This window comes from Phasianus colchicus, chromosome 23, assembly GCF_987193195.1.
Source record: "Phasianus colchicus chromosome 23, bPhaCol1.hap1.1, whole genome shotgun sequence".
NCBI lineage: Eukaryota > Metazoa > Chordata > Aves > Galliformes > Phasianidae > Phasianus > Phasianus colchicus.
This window is the reverse complement of record NC_143458.1, coordinates 5,463,900-5,488,611: the sequence shown is the minus strand read 5'-3', so window position 1 is coordinate 5,488,611 and position 24,712 is coordinate 5,463,900. Positions and strand designations below refer to the sequence as shown.

At 51.0% G+C, this 24,712-nt stretch overlaps 1 protein-coding gene across 2 annotated transcripts in view; it reads right to left on the bottom strand.

Annotated features, from left to right (window-relative positions):
• Positions 1-24,712, bottom strand: part of SNX19 (sorting nexin 19) — a 103,218-nt gene that overhangs the window by 4,172 nt on the left and 74,334 nt on the right. For both annotated transcript variants that reach the window (XR_016459609.1, XR_016459610.1), the window contains exons 13-16: positions 18,134-18,289; positions 5,479-6,844; positions 4,853-4,949; positions 529-582 (exon numbers count right to left, since the gene is read on the bottom strand). The gene's annotated coding sequence lies outside the window, so the exon portion shown is untranslated. The remainder of the gene's footprint in view (positions 1-528; positions 583-4,852; positions 4,950-5,478; positions 6,845-18,133; positions 18,290-24,712) is intronic.

The following is a 24,712-nucleotide window of genomic DNA, read 5'->3' as shown; positions in this document are numbered from 1 at the left end:
TCTTGTTGCATCCCTCTTACTTTTGGGGTTGTTTTCACCCCGGTTTTGCTGGCTCCCCTTTCCTTCTTACCCTTCCCTCCTCTAAAAGCATCCCTTGGACATGCTTGTGCAGAGAAAAAAATCCTTCCAGCCAGCTGCCAGCTCTGCCTTTGGCCTCTTGCTCCGGTTTCATGTTTGACTCTAATCCCACAATTTATACAGCGGAGCCCTGGGCCAAACCCAGCGTCTCAGGAACCTGCCAGAAACCTCAGCTTTTCCTAAGCTCTATAAACAGTTTCCTGCCTCCATCCCTGCACCTGCTGCCCATGCCGTGCTGCTGGCCAGGGATGCTGGTATCCCAGGGATGGTGGCATCCTGAGGATGATGGTACCCTGGGGATGGTGGTACTGTAGGGATGGTGGTACCTTGGGATGATGGTACCCTCAGGAGGGACAGGATGCCCAGGGATGCTGCTCTACTGGATGGGATGCCCTGTGCTGCATCCCCTCTGCTCTGCTTGGCAATATCTGAGGGCTGTGAAACACTCACCCAAAGCCTGAGCAGTGAAAGAGTTTCTGATCCTTCAGAGCATCTCAGGGCAACCTGGGAGAAAGCAGACAAGGAGTTAGGGGAGGCAGGGAGAAGGAGAGATGTGTAGGTGTCCCAGACACCAGCAATGGCTGCTGGTGTGCAATACAATCTTTTGAAGTGGAGCTGCAATGTATTTCTTCACGCTGTTTTCCCTTCCCTATGTTTTCAGAACAACTAAATTCCCAGGGATGCAAACAAGCAGCAGGAGTGGGGCCTGGGGAAAGCACTAGGTGGGGAAATCTCTTCTTATTGTGCTTCTAAAACCCAGTGAGGACACTGCAAATTACGGAGCACCATCTGCTGGCATCTTATTTATTGACTGCCTCTTCCCTTGCGATGCAGCACTGGGGCAGCATGAAGCAGTTGGGGGCATTATAGAAGGGTGAACCCAAAGCATGGTGAGAAGTGAGATGAAAAACCAGTGGGCAGAACGTGCTGGGTAAATGCACAAAGGCAAAATCCCACTCGCTCCATTGAGGGCAGGACTTCACCCATAAACCTCATCCTAATGGGGAGTTCAGAGCCTAAATTCATTAAACTGATGGTGTCCTTCCCGAGCGCGAGATTAAAACCAGGAGACTTTGCAGGTCTCTGCTGGCAGCACTCGGGGCTCCAGTTGAACAGGACATAAAGCCGTTTCCTCCTGTATAAATCACCTGAATGCTTTTAGCTCACCCCGAGGCCTAAAACAATGCTTTCAGCTCAGGTTTGCTCCTTGGTAATGCGTGCTGGCAGCTGGCCCCATCAGTCTCCGGCACAGACATGTAACTCAAGCCTCTGACAAGTGCTGATTTAGAGCTTCAGCCAGTAAATCAGCATAAAATCATCGGAGTGCTTGCTCATATTTTTCCAAGTGGGGCTTTCTCACATGCAAGGCAAAAGGTCCTGGGACCCAGTGCTCACTATGGGACACCAACCGCAGGCTGCTGTGTCCTGGACCCTGCAAACTGCTGTCAGATCCCCACAGCGTGCAGGATGGAGATGCTGGGAAAGCAGTGCAAGAGGGCTTTGTGCTGTGGAAGCCATTTGTGCATGCATGAAGCTGGCATTGCACAGCTTTGGAAGCCTTTTGCAGCGCAGGGAGATGAGGGTGCATTAGTGGGGTGTGTCGTGTTATATGGGATGATGCTGGACCACTGTAAATGAGCCAAGGGCTGTGTTTACCAGCATGGATTTCTCTCCTGTGGGCTGTTCTGCTGGCACTAAGGGAATGGGAAATTTGCAGTACTTCAAAGCCCCTCTGCCAGTCTGGGCTGTGTGATCCAAGCCAAAGTGCAGCCCCAATCCATCATCCGAGGAGGGATGTTTGTGTATTTGTGTGAAATGACAGACTGGAGAGACCCGGAGCTGAAAGCCAGATGCTTTCCCAAGAAATAAAATGGGTAAAGGACTTTAAAATGCAGGAAGAGCCTGTGAAGGAAGCAGCACTGCAGTTAGAGGCTGTGACAGCCCTGGCCCTGGGTCCCAGCATCCCAACAAGCATGGATTGCCATCTCCTGTGTGCTGAGTGGAGACAAAAGGACACAACCCAGACCTCTCAATCATTCCACATCAGTAAGTCCTTAATGGGGGCAGAGAACTGCAGAAGTCAGCATCCCCCATGGGTTACAGCTAACGCTTCTCCAAACAAACACCCATCAGATGCTGATAAAAAGTTGCTTTCCGTAAACACTCTGTTTATTGCACTGCCCCACTGATTCCTCTGCTGTCAAAACAGAAAGGCAAACGAGAGCAGGGCTGAAACCCATCTCAAAGCCCTACCAAGCTGTGAAAGCATTTGGTGACTTTGTTCTTGGCTTGGATTTCTTTTTCTTTTTCTTTTTTTTTTTAATTGTTTGGATTTGGTCACAAGCAGGAAAAGCTGATCTCATGACAGCTGAAAAAGCCCCGTGAGAGCCCGAGCTGTGAGATCTGATGTCACGCACGGGCAGTCTGGGAGGGAAGGAAACCTCTGTGTGAGCCCAGAAAAGTGGGCAGTTCAGCTCGCCTCGCCCCCAGGCAGCTCTTGGTGGCACGTGGATGCCCGAGGCTTGTGCCTGAATGGTCAGCCACAGAGAGGGGCTGGGGGTCCCACCAGCATCCCATCCAAAACCTGCCCAAGAGGTTGGCACGCAGGTTGAATCTATGGAAATAGGGTGACAGAGCCATTCAGCTTGGAAAAGACCTCTAAGAACATCACATCCAACTGCTGCCCACCCCCACTGTGCCCACTGCCCACATCCCTCAGGGCCACATCCCCACAGCTCTGGAACACCCCCAGGGATGGGGACCCCACATTGGGCAGCTTGTAAAGATCAGTCCCAGCTGCCAGCCAGAAATGGGGGAACTGCAGTTGTCAGAGAGCTCAGAATCCCCTCAGCTGCCAGGTGCTGCACTGTGCACACATGAAGGTGTTACAGTGCAGGGAAGCATTCAGGCTCAGGCTGTTGTTCCCAAAAGTCAATGCAAAGAATCCTGTTTCACTCTATACACTGCGATTAGCCACGTGTACAATGGGCTGACCACTGGTATGCGTGGCAATGCCAGAAGTAAATGAAACTCCTCCCTGGGGAGAGGGCTCCATTGCTTTTGGCTGCTGAATTTGTGAAGTTTTTCACTATTTTTTTCTTTTTTTTCCCCCAAAATGCCTCCTTGGAAAACGCCTCTGGGTTTTGATTTGAAGAAAAAATAAACCCAACGCTTTTGGTTGTGCAAGGAAAGAAGGAGGAAAAAAAAAAAATCATTGATATTTTTGAAAGCTGAATAATTTTAGCCAAACATGGGGGAAACTGAATAGCATCCACGGCCATTGGATGTGCTTAAGAGAGCTCCATGAGCCTGCTGGTAGGAGAGCAGCCTGCTGACACCTTTTCACATGCAATGAGTGGAGCTCGCTGCTGCAACACGAATAAGTGATGGGGGGGGGAGCCTGGGTGCTGGGAAGGCAAGGATAGAGGGCTGTCCTGCCTCAAAGCACTCGTGTGCTGTGGGCTGTGATGCTGCTGCCTTTATTCTGTGCTCACACACTGCAAGAAAGGGATGGGGGCAAAAAGGGCACGAAAGAGAAACGGACAGAAAAGTGAGGAGTGGTGGTTTGCACTCTTTAATTTCCTTCTGCGAGTGGGAGCTGCTCTGGTACTGTGTGCAAGGAGTGAATACCTCCAAATATTCCCAGCAAATGAATAAGGCTATTCTGTGAATACCAATAATATTCACAGAGCGTGGATTCGACTGATCTCCCTCCGTGTGTTTGGCCTGAGATCTGACAGCTCTGCATCCAAAGGGGAGATCTGTGTTTGACTTCCTTGGGTCTGGATCACACCTAAGGAGCTCGTGTTTGAGCAGCATCACCAAAGGCCCTACCAACACACCTCCACTGAACGGTTGGGTCGTTTTTCCCCTTCTGGTCCACAAATAAATTATCTGCCAATAAATGGAACCAGAAGTGGCTTGGCCAGATGTTCTGCTGGGGCCCCAGGGAGTCGTGGTGCAGAAAGGGTAAAATAGGGGGAAAGAGAAGAAAAAAAAAAAAAAAAAAAGCAAATAAAAGATAAAATATGAACATGGCAGCTCCATTGGCTGCTCAGTGCCGGCGTGGGACCCCCGGCTGCAGCAGCTGTGCCCATTATGGGGTGAGATGCAATGCCCCAGCTGGGAGGCCATGCCAAAAGCAGGATATGGGAAAAGACCATTTTCAAACACAGATGGATTAAACCTCGATTCCTTTTTAAATGAGATTTTAATGCGCTGGCTGCACGCAGCTGATGGATACGGGAGATGCTGGCTGGACGTGAGATGGGTTGGGGTGAGTGTCCCCAGGGCACCTTGCTGACCCCATGGTCTCCCATGGGAGAGGCACATTTTGGTGTCCCTCTGCTCTCAACCTTTGTGCTGCAAACCCTGGAGGACAACGCCCTGCAACCCACCAGAACCTACAGATCCGAGATGGACAGATGGAGCAGAAGGACCTTTGATTTTGTTGTGTTTTTCCAGCTGGAAAGAGAAAGAGAAAAGAGAACGTTCCCACAGAGGAAACACTGTATTTACTCTTTTTTTTTTTTTTGCTTTTTTATTGTGGTTGAGCTGAACTGTAACAAGTCACTTCAGCTCTGTTGAACGCAGGATTTTCTCACTTTCCGGTAAACTGCAGTTACCATGGAGAGCTCTGAGACAAGCCAAATGCAAAACATTGGAAACTACACCCAAACTCACCGCAGCCATATCAAACAGTTAATTAGAAAGGCCGTCCATGTGTTTCCCATTCCCTGGAATGGTTTGAATCAATTGCCCCGTGATTTATCACCTGTTTTCTGTGCGAACGGTTCGGCTCTGCTCTCGTGCATGTGTTGGAAGGGGGATCTGTGCTGTGCAGCAAAGGAGGGAAGGGAGATATTAAGGACCTACAAAAAAATAAAACAAAAAACAATCATCAAATAACCAATTCTGCTCCTTCCTCCAGTATAAATCTCCCCCCGGAATGATACGCTTTCGATTCTGGTGGGATTTCTATCCGTTGGCAACTGAGAAAAAAGGAGAGACAGCTTTTGATTTTGGAGCATGGAGGATTACAGCTCACCGGGCCATGGCAGGCTGTGCTGTGCAGGGCCCAGATAAGATTCAGTCCCAGCTCTTCTCTCCCCATCCCTGTCCCCATCCCTGCATGAAGCAGAGCCCATCCGGATAGGTGGCTGCAGATCCTCATCCCTGGGTTGCATCTCCTTTCCAGGAACTTTTTCCCCACTTATCTCATGCCTTAAAACCCACAGACCATGGTGTTGCCCCTTGGTGGCCCATGCATCCCGTTGCCACCCTGCTGGCCAGCAGGCAGTGATGGCTGATGGGCAGTTGGTGAAGCCTTAATGCCCAGAGCTAAATTCCCAGTCGGGCTGCAACCCCGCTCCCCCTTCACGAGGCATGGGGAGAACACACCTTGGTCCTGCCTTGTGCTTCAATGCAGAGTTGGTTCCTCTTAGCATCCAAAAGCAGCAAGAGATGGTTTGGAGGAGATCCCTCTGACCTTCAGCACGCTGACCTGATTTTCCCACTGCCATCTGCATCGCTGCCCTTTGGGGTCGGGTCAGGCTGTGAGCCACTGCAGTCCCCTCCGGTGGTGTGGGTTCCTCCAGGAAAGTTTGTGGGGATGGACACGGTGTTATCAGCAGCCATTCCCCCACGTTATGCTCCAGTGAAGCTTTCTGACCGAGGTATGTGGGGCTGATTGGAAACCCTGCACATTTATCTAACCCATCCCCCAAAGCAGCTGTTGGCCTGAAAGGTGGCTGCTCCTCTCGCGCTCTGCATTCCACCTTTCCTGCCAAGAGTGGGGGAGAGAGGGAATAAAAGCTGCTCTCCTATCATTAGCAGATGATTGAAAAACCTTTCAGCTCCCTGAGCCAAGCGTGGGAGATAGCAGTCCTGCAAGACAGGAGCAGAGAAGCCCACAGCAGCAGATGGTGGGAAGAGGCAGGGACTCACCTCTGCAGAGCCAAAAGGGTTCAATGTGGGGCTTGGGGTGAATGCTACACCTGCAGCAAGCGAGCAGAAGTGCAGCAGGAGTGTGGCAAAATTGCCATTTACCCACACACCTCTGTCCCATAGTGACCATATGAATGTGTGGACTGCTTTAGCTTGAATTTATCTTTACATTGCTCTGAGTTCCACCAGCCTCACTCCTGCCCTGCTCCTGGCTGCAGAAGGGAAGCAAAGTCACTGCCTGGCACAGGGGTCATTTGCCCCCATCTCTCTGCAGATCTCCTTTGCAAGAGGAGAAGGTCAGAGCCGTGCCTCAGTTTCCCCTCTCACTGCAAAGAGAAGAGCTGTGGCAGGGGATGCACGGAGCTGCCTTGGAAGGATTGCAGGGTTGGGCTGCTCTGGCTGTTTGCACCGCCTGGGACCCTGCAATCTGCGAGGAAGGAAACTGGCCTCAGGCAGCAGGAAAAAAGAGAAATCTCCCAGGACTTTCCAAAAGTTTTCCCACCCTCTGAAAAAAAAAGGCAGTGGTGCACATGTGCACTCGTACCCTGGGACTGCTGCAACTCCTCGTGCTGCCCTGACCTGCAGGAGGGAAGAAAATGGCAGGGAGATCTACAAGGCAGGAGGGAACGAGGCTTGCAAAGAAGAATCACCTCTGTGAAGTGCTCTGAGGAGCAGCAGCTTGGAAAGGAGGATCTCAGCCACAGATGTGTGCACGACGGATCCAAGAGCAGTCAGCTGCCATCCAGCTCGGATGGGTGGCTGTTATCGGCACGCGCTCCGTTCCACGACAATTCCTTTTCAGACACTCTGTTCTGACAGGCTGAAAAAGAAATTCCTCTTGTCTTCATTCTCCAAATCCAGATTCGAGTCAGCGCTTTGTCCTTTTAGTGGCTGTGAAATATTTTGGCATTACGGGGCTCCTTCTCCCACCTGGGAGCTTTGCTTTGATTGCATTGACAAGGCAGTTGGACTAGATGGCCTTTGAGGGTCCTTTCCAACTCAAACGATGCTATGATTCTGTGACTTCCTTCAGCCTTGCCCATTGCTGCAAGCAGGGCTCCAGGGGCTCTGCCAACACCACAAGAACTGAAGGAGGGAGGGAGAAAGGAGGAAGAGGAATCAGAGCTGCCCAAACTAGAACCCATGGACTCCAAAGGGTTGGCAGCAGGGTGTTCGTCATCCCTGCAGATGTAGGGAGTATGTAGGAGCAGAGCCAGAATTTGCTTCGCATATGCTTTATACAAGAGTGAAAACCCAATCTGCTTAAAAACATGAAGAGCCAGAACTGCTGCTGACGTGAGCCCAGGCTGTGACTCAGCTCTGGGTAAGGAAAATGGCCCAGGTGAGCACAGGGCACGCTGCTGCCCTGCTCAGGGTGCTAGAAGAAGGCTTGTGTGTTTGTGTTCTAGGCTACACCGCCTTTCCATTTATCAGGGAGACACTGTGGTTTCTTGTGTTGTATTATATTTAATGGGGTATTATTTTTTTTTCTTGCTGGCTGTTTGTTTGAGAAATTTCTCCCAGGGGAGCTCCTTTTTGATCGCTTGGTTGCCAGACAGAATGACATCAGACAGACGCTCAGAGGAATGATAAAAAGGCAGAGCCTTATTTCTTAATAACAGGCTCTGGCAAAACACAGAGTGAAGTTCAACATGCTGGAGAGCACCAGGACCCAATGCTGCATGGGGTGCAGGGCAGGGGGCCAGGAGGGGCTGCTCTGCCCGGCCCACGCATGGACACCCCTGTGTTAGTGGCCAGGATGTCCTGGTCCGTTCGGGAGCAAAGGAGATGGGATGGCAGAAGGCATTAAGGTGGGCTTGTGCTTGCAGACCAGCTGATGCCAGTGTATGGCTGTGTGCATGGGCACTGCACTCAGTTCACTCTTTGTGCCTTTAGGATGGGCCTCTGTGCTGCTTGCAGGGTTCCATGGAATTTCTGCCTGTTCCCTCTTCCTCATTCCAGCAGCTGATAGCAAGAGTTGAAGGAGATGGTCAGACACTCCTATTGGAGATGGGCAGCAGTCCAGGCACCAAGTGACCTAAAGTTCACAGTTGCCTCAATGTCCCGTTACAGATATTGGAGAAACCCCCAAGTTCTCTGTGAAAGCCCCTACACAATCTGACACTGAGCTAAAAGCCATCTAATGTTATGGTTACATCTGGCTTTCAGTTTCTTCTTGCTGCCTTTTCTTCTTAAGTTGCTCATAAATTTTCTTTTGGGGGGATAACATTCCATTTGGGCTGAAGTTGTCTATGTTTGGACATTCCTCAAAACTTCATTTAAAGAAATGTAGAAAAGGGAAAAAAGGGCTCTATCAATTCACATATTTTGTCATTCAAAATCTGAGTTTCCCCTCACTTCCATCTTGGACTCCCACATCCAATTCGTACCCTACTTCTCCACAACACCCAGAACTGCCATGAGAAAATGCTGAAACCCACTGTGCCCTGAGGGTTTGTGGCCAATTCAGCCTCTCTGCTCTGTCAAGTTGGCTGAGATGGTTTCACCTCCTCCAATCTTTTCGGCACACCGCATTTTGGAGGAGCGGTAAGGAAACCCAAGCAGCCAGCAGTGGGATCAAAGCGGGGGCTGTGTGGGGTGGGAGCAGTACGTGCCCAGGAGCCCGAGGACAACTTGCCTGGGAACAGAGCACTGTTGTCAGCCCCACAGAGGAGAGCATTCTCCATTCATGCCCACGCCATTGTCCGCCCTATGAGGAGCACCGCGCCGTGCCGCGGTGAGGATGGCTGTCTGCACACAAAGATGCACTGTGGCGGCTGCTGGGCAGGCAGGAAGGGGATGCACGAGTTAATTGGGCACAGAAAGGGGTCTGTAGGGGTCTCGTGTTTCCCACTCCCGTTTGGGTTGATACGTTGCTGGAGGGGGAATTCCCAGTTTCTACTTGAGTCAGCACAACACAGACACCCTGGGTTGATGTGTGATACCTACAGGCAGAGTATGGAGAGTCAAACCCACCAGATATGAGCCATTATGGGATTAAATTTGCAGTTTTTTCTGGAGTTCATATGGGTTGCAAGAGATTGAAACAAATTTGAACAAAGGCTTCTCCAATCAGCAGCTTTGGGAAGGGCTTTTTTCATGCTTTAGGCAGCTTTGGCTAAATTAGATGGCTTTGCCCAATGCACGTGGCTTTGCCCCACCTGCAGAATCTTTAGATATAAAAAGTCTGAGTACCAGCTGTCACCAGACCAAGCTCTCATTCCCTTGAGGCAGTTCTCTGTACCCAGCTCAGTGAAGGTTCCAGATGTGGGTCTTCTCCTCCATGCCCCCTCCCAAGCAACACAACTCAGTGTAGACATCAATTTACCATCCCATGGAGCAGCTGCCATCTGTGAGCAGATGGTTTGATGCTGTGGGATTAGTATACCTGGATCTGAGCAACAAAAACCAAGGGGGAAAAATACAAAATAGCAAGCCTCAGTGCCTGGTATGGCATCAGTGCTCTGAGTGATGGCTTTCAGTGGGACAGATGGCACTGAGGCCTTGGAAGAGCCGTGGAGTAAGAAGAGCTGGAGGGACACAATGGATTTCTTGGGGGGTGAGGGGGAGATGCTGTCACCTGATATTCGTGCACCCCCATGTCTGTGCCACAATGCTCATTTGGAGCACTGAGAGACAGCTCTGCTGGCAGCCAGGGGCTGAGGCAGCCGGATGCTTGGAGGGCTGTGCTGATGCTGCCTGGCTGCCCCAGGGACAACAAGGTGACAGCACACAGAACAAAGCCTGAACGGGGCTGTGACAGCGGTGTGCACGGGGAACCAGCAATGCTCTTTCCCCTGGTGGTACAGAATAAAGGCTGAGCAAAGTTCAAGGAAAACACAGCCGGTGTTGCACAATGCTGGCAAAAGGTTCCCTCATGGAGAACACACTGAGAGCTTTGGGGATGGGGGAAGGAGGAGAGCGAGTGATCCCACACTGCTGGCAGTGCCCATGCACCCCGATGCTGTTCCTGGTGGCACGGCAGTGACCTGTGGCTGAGGGATCCTGGGGCTCTCTGCCCTGCAGGAATGCATCCCTGGCAGGGCAGGCAGGGAGGAGAGCAGCACACCCAGCATGCAGAAATCAAGACATTCCTTTCTCCCCCTGCAGACACAGACACGAGGCTGGGATGTGCAAGACAGCTCCTTGTGCCCGCAGTTTCACCACGGCCAGATGAAATGTAGGAGATAGGCCAAGAAATGGGCTTTGATGTGCAACCACCACCCGGCTCCTCTCTGTTATTCCTTCCCCCCCATGCCAAACCGAAGTAATAGATGCTTTCCCTCTGCCCCCATGATCCAAAGGTCCTCGCATGGACGAATTCATCACTCAGATAACTACCCGCAGCCACGAGATGGGAAGGCCAAGGTAAATACACACCCATCCATCAGCAGATATGTGATGAAGCTCTCCTTTCTTCAAGGAGTTCACCCCAGAGGTTCAACCACAAAGTGATGCAGGAGGAAGGCAGTGGGATGCTCAGAGCCACCGAGGATGCTGCCAGCACCCCTGCCAACAGGATTGATCGTGGGGTGCACAGCCCACATCCGAGGGGCTTGCCAGCAAAAATGATCCTTCCCTTGAAAAATGAAGAAGTGTTTTCATGCTGTGTGTGTTGGTGGCTTTCGCAAGAAGGCAAAGATGAGAGGTAATGGCCTCATGTTGCACGAGGGGAGGTTCAGGTTGGTTCTCTTCTCAGAAAGAGCGATGCTGCACTGCACAGCTGCCCAGGGAGTGGGAGGTCACCATCCCTGGGGTGTTCCAGAGCTGTGGGGATGTGGCACTGAGGGATGTGGGCAGTGGGCACGGTGGGGTTGGACTCAATGATCTGAGAGGTCTTTTCCAACCTGAATGATTGTGTGACTGTATGACTAAGGCAGCTGGGACAGGGCAGACGCCATTGGCACGCAGCCTATAGACAAACAAAACTGAACCGTAGACCAGAAAAACCAGAATCTTTTCGAATCAAAATAGCCTCCAAAAGGAAAAAAAAAAAAAAAAAAAAATACAACAGAAAAGGAGAAGTGAAACAGATTCCCATGAAGAGAGCAAAGCTCCGAGTGCATCCGCACCGTGTCTCCACATCTTGTCTTCCCACGGAGGGACCCTGGCTGATCTCCAGACCCCAGCTGGGCAAGCAGCAAAAATTTTCCGACGCGACAATCTGTCTGATCCCTGCAGCACAGGGAACTGTCTCTGGAGCAGTGGGGCACTGAGTAAGATGCTCTCACTGCAGGGAGCCCCAGATCAGCTCCCCCCGTTATTGCAAAGGAGCAGGAGCCAGATAAAAGCTCCTCTGATAAGGATGAACTGTGCTATGCCCTCCGCTGGCCTCTGGAGGACTAACCCAACAGGAATGTGATTTTGGGACTACAGTCTCTATGGGACGTGATGGGAGTTGCTGTGGACTCCAAGAAGGAGTGCTGAGCAGACACGTCCATATAGCAGCATGGCCATGGGAGCAATTGGCCAAAGTCAATGGCAATACTGGGAAAGGAGCTTGGTCACTGGCGATGAGAACAAGGATCAGAGCATGATGGATCTGAGAATGTAATGTGTTTGCTTGGAGCTGTCAAGAACAGAAATTTATTTGCTGTCAGGGTGGTGGCAAAGAAGAATAAAAGAGAGCAAGAGGGTGTAGCAGATATACTTCACTGCAGCTTTGCTACACCCCACCCTTCAGCCCCAAACTTGGGTGGATTTGGGTTTCTTTGGACTGAAGATGGTTCAAAAGAAGAAATCAGGAGTGAAGTCAGGATCAAAGCCTTAACAAAATCCTTTGCACCAGTACAGTGTAAGAAATGGGCACATACCAGAACATCTCCCTGCCACTGGTGCCCATTTTTCCCTTACCCTTTGCACATACCTTAGAGCTCTGTTCTGTGACTCTGTTGAGTTGGCTCCAACAATAGACATAATTTATATTTGGTGGGAGACCTGACTTCCCTCCCACCACCTCTGCAAGATACAAGTGCTCTGCCTGTAAATGCTGATACAGGGGAAACGAGCTGCTCGCAGCAAGCTGTCCGTGCCGTCCTCATTGGCATGTGATATATCACAGCTAACAGTCTCTCCTTCATGACATTACCAGCCCCGACCTGTGATCTTGAGAAGAATTCAAAGTCCAGCTTATCAGCAAAAAAATAAGCTAGTTAAACTTAAAACAGCAAGACTCAGCTTGGGCTAGAGGATGATTTATTAAGAAACACGGACTTCGGAGACAGAGAGAGGGAAAGGAAGCCACAAACCCCACATACAGCCTGTAAAAGTTCCAGTTTATAATCTAACACGAGTGGCTGCACTGCTCTGGCTGAGAAATCATCTGGGATCCATCACAAGGTGGAGGCACGCAGCTGCAATGAATCCACGGGTGGGAGCATCGCTCCCGTGTGCACAGTGCAGAACGTGGATCTGAGGACACAGCCCTGCTCGGGTACCCCATCCCCTGCATTTCCCAGGACAGGGCATCCAGGGGGTGAGGCACACCTCTGGGGGTGTTCCCCTGCTTTGGGCACAGCCTGGCTCCAGCAAGACTTAATGCATCCTCCCTTTCAGCTACAAATAGCCGTGGTGCTCCATTTGGGCAGCGTGCCATTGGATGCTCCATCTGGGCAGCGAGCCGTTGCTCCCTGCTAACCAGGCACAAATATTTCCCTTTGGTGTCTAATGACTTGTTAAAAGCAGGCATCTCTACTACAAATACGGATCTGAATATAAAATCGCACCTCAAACAAGGCAAAGGCAAATGATGTACAATAATACTTTACACTCACATTTCTTTTTTTTTTTTTTACGAGAGCAGAGCAAAGCATTTGAAATGAAGTGAAAAGAAGATATCAGAAACCAGGTGTTGTTTTTGTGAGACCTTTTGATTTGGAAGAAACTCACTTTTTCCACTAGGAAGCTGTTACATCCCAAGCCTTTGGCTCACACTTCCAGAAAGCACTGCAGGCGTTATTAATGACCACCAAAACATGAGGACCAAAGCATCTGAGCTGACACCTCCCTTCCTGCTGAAGGATTACACTCATTCATAAAATCCAAAAGAAAAAAAAAAAAAAGCCAATCTGATAGCATGAGCTGGGATGAATATCATTCAGGAAACAAAGCAGCGAGGCTGGATTTCATACCTTCAGCCACACCACTCTCAGCAGGGCCTGGGATTTTAATGCAGCCTTTGAAACAGGAGAGAAGCAGAGTATCTGGTGAGTGGGAAGGGCTAAAGGCAGTGAGGGCATCGGGTAAATCCCTCTGTCCTCCTCTCTCCCAACCCTAAGGGTAACCCAGACCCACTGCTTCCCACATGCACCCTCCTTGCTGGGACCCCTCTCCCCGTGTTTGTGCATTCTTGTTTTACAGGGAGGGAAACGCCAGCGAGAGCCAGCAAACATAAACTGAGTGAGCAGGGAAGCTAACGAGCTGCCCATAAAAACAGAGCTGCAAGAGCCTGGGGCGAGGGGCTGGCAGTGGAGGGGCCGTGCATTGGGGCCACCATATTGCAGAGTGCTTCGATACCAAAAAGGGCCCCTGAGGTCCCACGTGGGTGTGGGCTGCCTGTGGTTCCCACTTGCATGTTTGGGTTTTGCTGGTGCAAGCACTGCCATGTCTCCATGCTGCAGCCAAGGCTGTCTGTGCCAGCATCCCCTGCACATGAGTGCATGATAAAGAGAAACAACAACGAATGGCAGTCAGGAACTGAGGCTCAGCTCCCAGCCCTGCCATGGCACAGCTGTCCCACTGAGCACCAACACCCCCCAAAATGCAGTGCTTCACCAAACTTCCAGCCAGCTGTGCTGCACTGACACACAGCATGCCCCCAGGCAGCCCCAGCCCTCTTCCCTTGAATGCAGATGCTGCAATGCAGTTCTGCCACGGAAATATTTCCACCCCACTGTGACACACACAGCACGTTTTGAAATGCTGCAAGGCATTGCAAAATGTCTCTGTGGTCGGCGTTTATCCCGCTGAGATCTGCATGGAGAAATGGGATTCCTGGTCTGTGCTGCTGTGGATGTGGTTGGGGAAATGCCAGCACTCACTGCAGAAATGTGCAGAACTGATCAGTGCAGTGGATGCTGGGGGAGGATGTGAGAATGCCATCATTTATGTGCAATGAGCTGTGCCTGTTCTCGGCTTCACCCACCTGGTTTGGGGAGTTTGCTTCCAACTGGAGCTGCTCACAGTGGCCAGGACCCTTTTGGGACATTTGGGCCAGAGCTGGGTTCTGTTCTGGGCCCTTTCAGTGCCAAGGAAACAGACCCACATTGCTCTCATCCTGCCAGCACTCCAGTGCAGACAGGCAAACACATGACCAAACTTGAGCAAACCTGCTGGGTGAGAGCTTAGTGAATGCAGACTGAAAAACTCTCCTTTTTTGGTCTTTTCCTGTTTTACAGCTGATCAGAGGATGTGGGCAAATGTTCTCAGCGTGGCCTAAGAGCCAGGTGACACTTTCTGGGACTTTCCTAAGAGGATGCAGAGAGCAGCATTCGCTCCCTGCCACCACACACTTGAACACGAGAGGTTTGCACAAGAGGTCATTGACACTTGAAGGAAAAACCCAACCACTGGTTATAGAAGAGAACAGGATCATTAAGGTTGGAAAAGACCACTGGGTTCATCTCCAACCATCAACCCATCCCTGCCATGCCCACTGCCCACGCCTCTCAGTACCACATCCATCCTCTTATTGAACCCCTGCAGGGATGGGGGCTCCACCACCCCCCTGGGTCTGACACAGCCTCACCTGAGGACATCAGTTCCTGCTCTTGGAAACACCCAGCTCCAAAAGAAACGAGAGCTGCAATTAGAAAATGCACCCTACTAATCTGCACTGACATCTCCATTTGACTTTTGGGTTCATTGGCTCTTAGAAGCTCAAAAAACCCAAGCTCAGCTTTGGTAAACTCCGAGACAAATGCTCCTGCATTTCCAGTTGGGGCTGAACAGGTTGTGGGTCCCCACGCCCTGCACGGGGCTGACATCAGTTCCTCTCATTTTTATTGTCCCGGGCCCAGCTCTGGCCCTGATTTTTAATTGCCTCGTAATTTCTGCAGCACTTAGAGCTTTTATAAGCCTCCTGCCTTCCCCGAGGTCAAGAATGAGTGCCCCCAGCTCCCCCGTTTTCTTAATCACCAAATAGTTGTGAGCAGTAAAAGAGGAACGTGGATCCATTTCCTCGCACTGAAGGGTGCACTGCAGTTTAACGAAGGCAAAGGAGGGAAAATGATTTAGGAATGAAGTAACTTTGTGGCCTTCCTTGGCCACCTCCATCTTTTGGTGCCAGGGAGCACCAGAACGGTGGAGATGGTGGGGAAGGACAGATGTCCTTCATGCTTTTGGGGTGGTTTGTTGTCAGACTCTTTATAGGGGCCGGTAGCACTAAGGGTAGGTTTAACCTTGCCCAGTTTGCCAGAATTGGGCCTGGTGGACTGACTGCCTGTGGGTGGTAGGAAGCAAGCAGGGTTTGGCTTGATTTCATTAGGAGCAGATTGGAGCTATATGAGGCTCTGAAAGAGGTGTAAGGAGGAGTTGCAGCCACGAGGGGTTTTCTAGGGAAGGTTTTCCATTCAAACAGCCCCCACGCAGCCAATCTGTGCCCAGCACTGATGGAGACAGCCCCATCCCAAAGCAGCCCAAGGCCTGGTTTGCAGCACATGGAGTACAGAATCATAGAATCCAAAAGGTTGGAAAAGGCCTCCAAGATCACTGAAGCCAACCCCAACCATCCCACCATGCCCACGTTCCTCAGTGCCACATCCCCATGGTTACAGAGCATCCCCAGGGACACTGACCCCCCACTCCCTGGGCAGCTGTGCAGTGCAGCACTGCTCTTTTAGCAGAGATTTCACCTAAGTGAGAACTGAACGAAGCTGTCAAAGCATTCTGCACTCGGCAAAAAATGAACCTCCCCAGATGTCCCTACATAGATGTACCGACTTACTTTGTTTGCACTCAGATTTCCCCCAGGAAAATACTGAGTTGGAGTGGCCAAAAGTGTCCCTGCTCCCTCCAGGTAGCAGGATAGAAATAGCACAGCATGGTCCTAGGATAACAATGACTTTGTGCTGTTGTGTTATAGCCCTAAACATAGCCAGCCCTACTGCAGTGCAGATAAGTTCACTGGGAGCTGACAGACACCAAATGCTTGCTTGATTTCATGTGCTGGGGCTGAAAAATTTCATTAGCATCTGAAGCACTAAAGAAAAAAACATTTTTCTAGCTCTTAGAGTCAGCAAAAAGCTCAAAGACGTCCAAGAGGGAATCAAAAGGCAGAAGAAACAGCAGCAACAGAAGCAAAATGAAATAGAGAGTTCTTGCTGAGCGCTGATGCTGGAGATGCAAATCGTGATTTGTGAACGCCTGGAGATGGAGAAGTGGAGGCCATCCGAAAAGGGAGCAAATAAATGAGACTTTGTATGAGGTCCGTAGAGATAACTCAAAGCAAGAGCGAGCCGGTGTTTTTCCAGCTGAATAGAGTTCTGCCAGACAGCATTTTGCAGGCAGGTTTCGATGTGATGAAAACATCTATTCAGGATTCTGAAAGCATTGTGCTTGGGGAAGGTGAGCAGCACCGAGTCGTGCCCCTGCCCTCTCTCAGATCCTGCATTATTTTGAGCATTGAGGACTGCAAAGGGCTAAAAGTCACAGCTGTGATTTATTTTCCCCTTTCTTTCCACATTGAGCATCCTTGCTCACACAGCCGCCCGCATCCTGAGCTACACCACACTCCCACAGGGAATGATGCAAAAAGATGCAGGGAATATTCCAGGGCTGGAAATGATGGCTCACAAAGAGATGGGCAGGGGGTGGCAGATCCTCACAGCCCCCCCAGCTGACATCTTCAGGGGGAGGTCGGGCACAGAAAAAGCACAGCACAGCCAAAATATGCGGTGGTGCCGGCGGCCCAGGTAGGTGCTCAGGGAGGGATGTCCATAGGGTGGGCTGTGGAAAGCTGGCCGGCGACTGCACAAAGCCTGCTGTGAGCCAAAGCAAACAGCTCCTGCTCCAAGTGCCTGCCTGGCTCAGAGCTTGCGGAGAGGCACCGAGGCACGAGGTGAGGTGCTGGAAACGGAGCTGGGAGCACTGGGGGCCTTAATCCTCACTCTTTGGTCTGCTCCTGGGTTTGCAGGAGATGGGGGAGCCATTTATTTGTTGCATTTGTGCTGTCGGCAGTGAGCCAGCAGCTCAGAGCACCGAGCATCACACAGCACTCTGCAGCCCCTCACCCCTCCTAGAAATGTGCAAACGAACCCATTTTAAGAGAACACCTTCAGATCTCCATGCCCCTCTCATCCGAGCCCTTCTGTCGGATGTGCTCCAGCGATGCTCTGTGAACACAGGGCCACCCCTGGCTGCTGCTGGCTGCTCCTGTCCCCTGCCACAGATGGCATGGGTCCCAATGGATGGCATGGCCCAGCTGTGACCGAGGTGTGGAGGGCGGTGGGAGGCGATGGCTGGAGGCCAACCACCCTGCCATGAGATCCCCAACTGTTCTCCATGAAGAATGGCCCCTTGTCCTGCCCCGGCCAAGGGACAGCCGGGCGGTGTTGGGGACAAAAGCATCGATTTGCAGAACCATCAACAAAGGAAGCACAAGAGCCGAGGCAGACGGGGATACCTCAGCCCTTGGCATGGACCCAGCAGTGCCACAGACATCATTTCATGCTGGGATTCCTGCATGGCAAAGGGCAGCCGCCCTTTTCCCCAAGCACTGTGGGATGTATGGGATGAGTGGTGTGCTGGGGTGAGCTGGGGAGCATTTTCCAGCTAAAATAATGTCACAGAGTGACATTTATTGTTTTTTTTCACATACACAGCCTGCTTTCTCCCATAGCCTGCCCACTGTGGGGAACAGCCGCATGGGAACCTGCCCAGGTTATGTCATTCATAACCAACTGAGTGTACGGGGTGTGCTTGCTTCCTTCTGTCCACCAGAAAAGCCCCAAAATATGGGTTGCTCATGAAATTTACTCTTCCTGATGTCAGAACTGCATGCAGCTCTGCAGAGCAAAGGCAGAAGATGCACTGGGTGATGCCAGGGAACAAGCAGGCAGCAACAAAAGGAGCTGGGCTCAGCGATCCCTTCCAGTTGTGAAAAGGCTCTCACCTGCCACAGCCTGCAGCAAATCCCTCTCCTGCTGGTGGTCCTTGTGCAGGAATGTGCAAGCATCAACCCAGAGCCTTGGGGTGGGAGGGTGAGGGGTGGGGTGAGCGTCCACAGGTGGGTTTGGGGGTATTTCCTGAGCAGCAGAAGTCAGTGAGCCTGTGGGAGAGAGCAATAGCTTGTCATTCTTGATATCAAAGCCACCAGCTATATGTTACATTTAATAGGACAGTTATCGAATGTTAAATATTGGCATGATTAAAAGCATATTTATAGAGGATTAACAGCTCTGTAATGGCTGCATGTCTGCTCCGAGGCCCTTAAATCTCCCAGAGTATGTTTCTAATCATCTATACAATAACCATCTTAATAAATCAGAATTAAAGGCATGTTTGGGTGAGCGCGGATCCCAGCCTGCACCTGGCAGGCTTTCGCAGATGGGAAAAAAGAAAGCTCCCAATTTCTGTACAAAAAATGCCATTCTAAGGGGATGTTTCTCACCCTGCATCACTCCAGGCCTCCCGGGATGGGTCTGGGGTGTCCCAGGGCAGTGCATGTCCTGCTGTCAGCAAAGCGCTGCAGCACAGCAAAGGCATCCTGTAAAAATAAACGCCGGGGCAGAGTTGGAAATGTTTATTTTCCAAGAGCAGGCCATTCATCCAGCGACACCGCTCTGCTCCAGAGAGTCCCCCTCTGTTTATATGGGATGATTAATGAGACGCAGATTGTCTGTAGCCCTGACGGATGCTGCAGTCACCAAGTATGAACTTGGGAGTGATCCCACCTCTGCCTGGGCCATCCTGATTGGCCTGGAGAACTGATTTTCTTCCTGTTTCGTGCAATCAAATCCAAGATTTTATTGCTTTTTTTTTTTATTATTTTATGGTCTCTCCATCCACGCTCTGCAATCAGACCTCTTTAGGCTCTTTAGGCTGCGACCTCCACTAAGATGGGAGCGGGGCTCAGAGAGCTCAGGCAAGCAAAGGGGCAGAGCCAATCCTAAAGGAAGGAGCAAACCCAAGAGGTGAGGTGTGCTCATGACCATACACCACGATGTGCTCCAGCCCTGCAGCCTGAAAGCAGTGCCATCCCATAGGACACAAGCTGCCCTTGTCCTCATAACTTCACCATCACTCGTGTTGGTTTCGTGCCATCTGCTCACCCCATAGCTTTCCTGTAGGTTAGTGCATACCTGACTTCCCTGTAGAGAGATTTAAGAAAAGCTCAGTTTTCACCCTTTGAGAAGCTGCCATAAATCACTGTCCACTGTTAACAGGTACAGCTGCACAGGGGGTGGTGGGGTCACTGTCCATGGGGGTGTTCCAGCACCAGGGGGATGTGGGCAGTGGGCATGGGGTGGGCTGGGGTTGGATTTGGGGATCTGAGAGGTCTTCTCCAAGCTGAGTGATTCTATTGTTTCTAATTGCAGCTGGGAGGGACTGGGGAGCTATGGCTGAGCCCAACCTGTGGAAGTGGGCTCTAATTAGCCCCACTAATCAAACACCACCAGGGGAATCGCTCTGCACAGAGACAAAGGAGCTGAGGGAAAGTGCAGGACACAAATTAATGAGCCCAATTAATAATAATAATAGCAAAGACATTTTTGCAATGGCTAAAAGGGGTTGGATTGAAACCATCTTGAACGTGTCACCACAACAATGCTTTTGCACCCCTCCGAAATATGGCTCAGGGCAGCAGCAGTTGACACATTTCTCCAGCACTTGAAGCTCAAATTGAAAAACTGCCATTAACATTAAAAAGGAAAAAAAAAAAAAAAAGACTTTTAAAAACTCCATACGTTCCTATTTTTTTTCCTCCTTTCTGATTCACCCTTCCGATATTTTGCTTGGACTCCAGTCCTGATGCATTCGTCCTCCTTAGCACATTTTTGGGTTGCTTCCACCATTGTTCTTGGAAACGTCTTTTTTTAAAGGACATATATTTAGATATACAACCTGGTCTCCCATGTTAAAAATCCTTGCTTGAGGCTGGAAGGGGAAAGCATGCAGGAAAGTGAGCCAAGCCCCGGGCCAAAGCTGCTGCCCCGGGCGCTCGTGGTGTGCATGGGGTGTGCAGGCAGCATGTGTATGTGTGTGCAAGGGGTGTGCAGGCAGCATGTGTGTGTGTGTGCAAGGGGTGTGCAGGCAGCATGTGTATGTGTGTGCAAGGGGTGTGCAGGCAGCATGTGTATGTGTGTGCAAGGGGTGTGCATGCATTTTGCACAAGCATGCGTGCAAGGGGTGTGCATGAAGCTGTCTGTGCATCTGCACGTGTGTGCAAGGGATTACACGGAGGTGGGTGTGTATGCATCTGTGCGTGTGTGTGCGTGTGCAAGGGGCTTTTTGTAGCTGGGTCAGGAGAGCGTGCAGGTGGGTACGTGGTGCTGGGGGACCTCGAGGTGTCAGCAGAGTTGCTGGCACAGTGGGTGGGATGTTCTGTGTGTGGCACTGGAGGGCTCTGTCTCCAGTGCAGAGACATCTCCCAAAGCTATGCCAGCACAAACAGCAGGGCTCACTGCTCCAGCCCTACAGACCCCACTGAGGCTGGAGCATGGCCCCACATCTCCCATCACACCTCTGCAGCCCAAGCTGGGGTTCAAGGGGCCATGAGCATTTCCTTCAATCTTGCAGCATGCCCAAATATCTCTGCAGCAATGCTTTGGGCATGGTGAGGGGCTGCACAGGCTGCATGGATAGCTGCACCCCGCGCATTGGGGCTGGGGCAGGCTGGATTTAATAACCCACAAGCACTCAGCCCGCACCCAAACATCTCATTTTGAAAAGCCAGCTCGGAGTCCAAGAAGCACTCGCAGGCTTTTCATAAACACACTTTAATAATCTTCATCAAGAATTTTAATACACAGCGAGCTGCTTGCCAGGAAATGCATTTACACTGTCAGCTGCCGAGAGAAATGGCCCTGCACTGCTGCTCAATACCAGAAACACCCTCTCCCCCTCCCTCCCGTGCTTCCTTTCCTTCCCTTTGTATGAACGTGATGGAGCTGGAGAGCAGGTGGGGTGCAGGCAAGCAGCACAGGGATGCTGCCCATCTCCCATTGGGATGCTGCCCATCTCCCATTGGGATGCTGCCCATCTCCATTTGGGATACAGAGACTCATCTTTCCCTCTCTCCTGCTAACCTACTGGGGGGTGGCTACAGAAAGCTGGTTATTTAGATGATGGGAATAACCAGGGGGTCGCAAGCTATGGATATGGTTACAACAGCCTTTCCTTCATAGCAAAGATTAATGGGATCAGAAAAAATGTCCTTGCTGGCCGTGGTATTAAACAATTAAAGGGATTAGTTGAGGGCTTACCATCCGCTGGCGCATCAGGTTTTGGTTGCTGCCAGAGGCAAAATACCCGATTTGATGTACCCCAGGCCCACAGGGCTGCTTATGGTGAGAATTGTGTTTTACAGCCTTTTTCCCAACAGCTGAAAACGCTCTGCTGTAACGCTGTGTAACATGTGTCCCCATGCAGGCAAAGAACATCACCACTCCGTGTCCCTGTACGAAGCACTGGCAGGGAATGCCATCTTCCCTCCATCACCTCTGCAGCCCTGTGACCCTAAAGCTGGGAGGAAAAGAAACGAGGTTCACCCCAGCAATGCCTTGAGCCAGGGGAACCCTAAAACCAAGCACAGGCAATGAGTGGGACAATGCAGGTGTCCCGGTGCAGGGCTGGAAGCAGAGCTGTTGTACCTTGTTTGTGTTTCTATGGTATTACCCCCACTGCTGGCTCCCCTCCCGCAGCCCCCACCAGCTGCATCTCAGCGAGGTTAATTTCTAACATGAAAAACGGCCTCCCAGGAGCGGCCGTGGTTGATTTAAAATAATAAAAATGGAAATCTCAGATTTGATGACTAATCCCAGGAGAGGGGCTTAAATTAGCGGGAACCAATCGGCCGCTGAAGACCAGAGGAAAATTCCTGCTGGACTTCTCTCCTCGGTCCACTCCCTGGCTTCATTTTCCATCCCCAGATCCTTCCAGCCTGCAAACATATACAGTGTTGCCTCGGCAACCACGAGACGAGATATACGTACACGAAAGAATGAGGCAATCTCTTTCCTCAGCGATTGCCTGGAAGGTGGAAAATGGAAACCTCTCATAGCAAGGCCAGCCCATCCCCGACACCCCAACCTGCCCCCAAATGCACCAGCTCCCAAGGGAACGTTCATAGCATCCTTCACCCACACTGGTTCCTGACAAGCACCGCTCCCTCAGCCCATGGGAGGATGCTTGGGATACACTGGTCCTCTAAAACAGCAGGAATGTTGCATGTGGCTGATGGTGAAAGCACAAACATCCTCCTACAAATAAGCAGAAGGCTGAAAACCAGGGGAAATAGCTGGGTGAAGCGGGCCACTCACATGTCTTGTGGCTGTGATGGAGCAGTAAGGAAAAGCTGCCTTTAGTACCCCGTTACAACTGATAATATTGGGTTGGGTTGGGCTGGTGTTGGGCTGGGTTGGAGGCTCCCGTGGAGCAGTTCTTTCACTCAGCCATCATGTGCTCTGCTTGGGATGCCATAAAAAGCTTCACGTGAAGTTCTGGCATCCTCAGAATTGGTGTGGATTTTGCCACAAGTCTCATCTGAGCCAACAAATCACTCCTTGCTTCCAGCCCCACGATTGTTTTCATCAATGAAGTTCCTCATCTAGGATTTGCCCCGTCAAACAAAGGATTTGCTGGGATTAAAGCCCATCCCAACGTGCCAGGGCCATAGCCAGATTTGTTCCTTGGATGCATCCAGTACTGAACAACCCCTTCTCACACCACAATTGCTGTTTGCAGTGTTAGTGCTGAGATGGGCAGGAAAAGTCCTCCAGGGACGGCATGAAATGCAAAGCTGTGATAGCGGAGGACAGTGCATCATTACTCAGAAAGTCAAGGCGAAATGTGCTTTGCCAAGGTGTGAAAAATATTTATTTCTGAACACACAGTTTCTCTCCAATTTGCAATTCCCTGTGCACTTGGGAACCTGAGCCCTATTTGCGGGAGCGGTTGCTAAGGTAAGCTGCTCTCTGCCATCAGTGTGCCAGTTCTGGGGCGCAGAGAAGATGAAGTGAAAAAAAGGGTGGGAATGTGTGATTTGATCTGCTTTTTAAGCAATAACAGCTCCACTGCAAAGCTGTAATCCGTGGGGTGGAGCAGGACCAAGATCATAACTCCCAGAGAAGAAAAATGATGCCCTTTCACATGCTGGTAGCGTGTTATCTTTAAAGTCAGAGGAAGATAAAATAACTGTCTGCAACTATCACCACCTTTCATCTGCAAGGATTCTTGCTCTGTGCACATCACTTTTCCTACAGCCGCAGTGGGGCCACCTTTGGGCTGGAATGCAGCAGTGGCTGCACAGAGCAGACAGGGCTGCAGGATGGGAGGGGATATTTACTGCAAAACGAGGATGAGGGTTGTTGATGGCACTCTCCCTAGAAGAGACAGCAAATGCTGTGCAGAGCTGCAGGTGAGGGCTGATGCAGGAGCAGCACATCATTAGAAAGCAGAAGCTGGAGCAGGGATGCTGGACCAGACGTGTGCTGGACCCCATATCCCTTTGCTTCCTGTATTTCTGATTATGAAGCATCACAGCTTTCCACCACAGGATCCATCCCACCTCTGAACAACTCTTTTCCCTTTAAAGATAAAGGCTTGAGGTCTGAACCATAATTCCTGCCCCAAAGTGAGGGGTTTACTTCCCTGCAGGAGGGTGAACTCCAGATGGTGAGCTGAATTGGGTGCATTGAGGCAGCTCTTCTCCCTGGTAGCACTGATGATGTACAGGGGTACCCAACACTTCAGACCCACCGACTGCAGGGAATAGAGGCCTGGTACCTGAGTCCAATTGCAGGTGGAATTTTAGGTAGTCGGGATGTGTTTCCTCAAACTGGAATTTGGGCTGCAGTCCAAGACTAACACCCCCGGTTCCCCTCCCGCAAATAGAGCCGAGGGCTCTTTAACGACCACGAGTGGTCTAGGCCTGTTAATGTCTTATCCATAAGTTATTCACTATTTCCTTTTAAAGACAAAATAGTTGGAATACCTCTCTTTTTCTCTTCAAATTGCAGTCGTGGCGGCTGAAAACGCAGCCTCTGCACTATTTCCATATGTGGCACCGATGCTGAGAAGCCTCCGTTCCATGGGAGTCCCACCTCTTGGATTTTTATGGGAAACTCCAGCATTATCAGGTTTATAGCAGTGCTAATACCCCGAGATAAGGGCAGCTCCTCTCAGCCCCAGTGCTCAGCGTGGCTGGGAACTGAGCGTCCTGCAGCTGCTGCTCACATCCCCATGCACCCCAGGAAGGGTTTTAGGGTGGTCGCATCCCCAGTGCCACATCCCAGACTTGAACACCTTGGAAGAACAGCAAAAGCCAACACCACAAAGATCCCCAATCCAACCCCAACTCAGCCCATCGTGCCCACGTCCCTCAGTGCCACATCCCTACAGCTCTGCAATACCCCCAGGGACGGTGACCCCCCCCCTCCATGGGCAGCTGTGCCAATAATGCCTCCAGCCTGCTCTGGAAAGTACAACTTTTTCCCATAGCAAAAGCTATCACTTTTCCCACCTCTTTGTT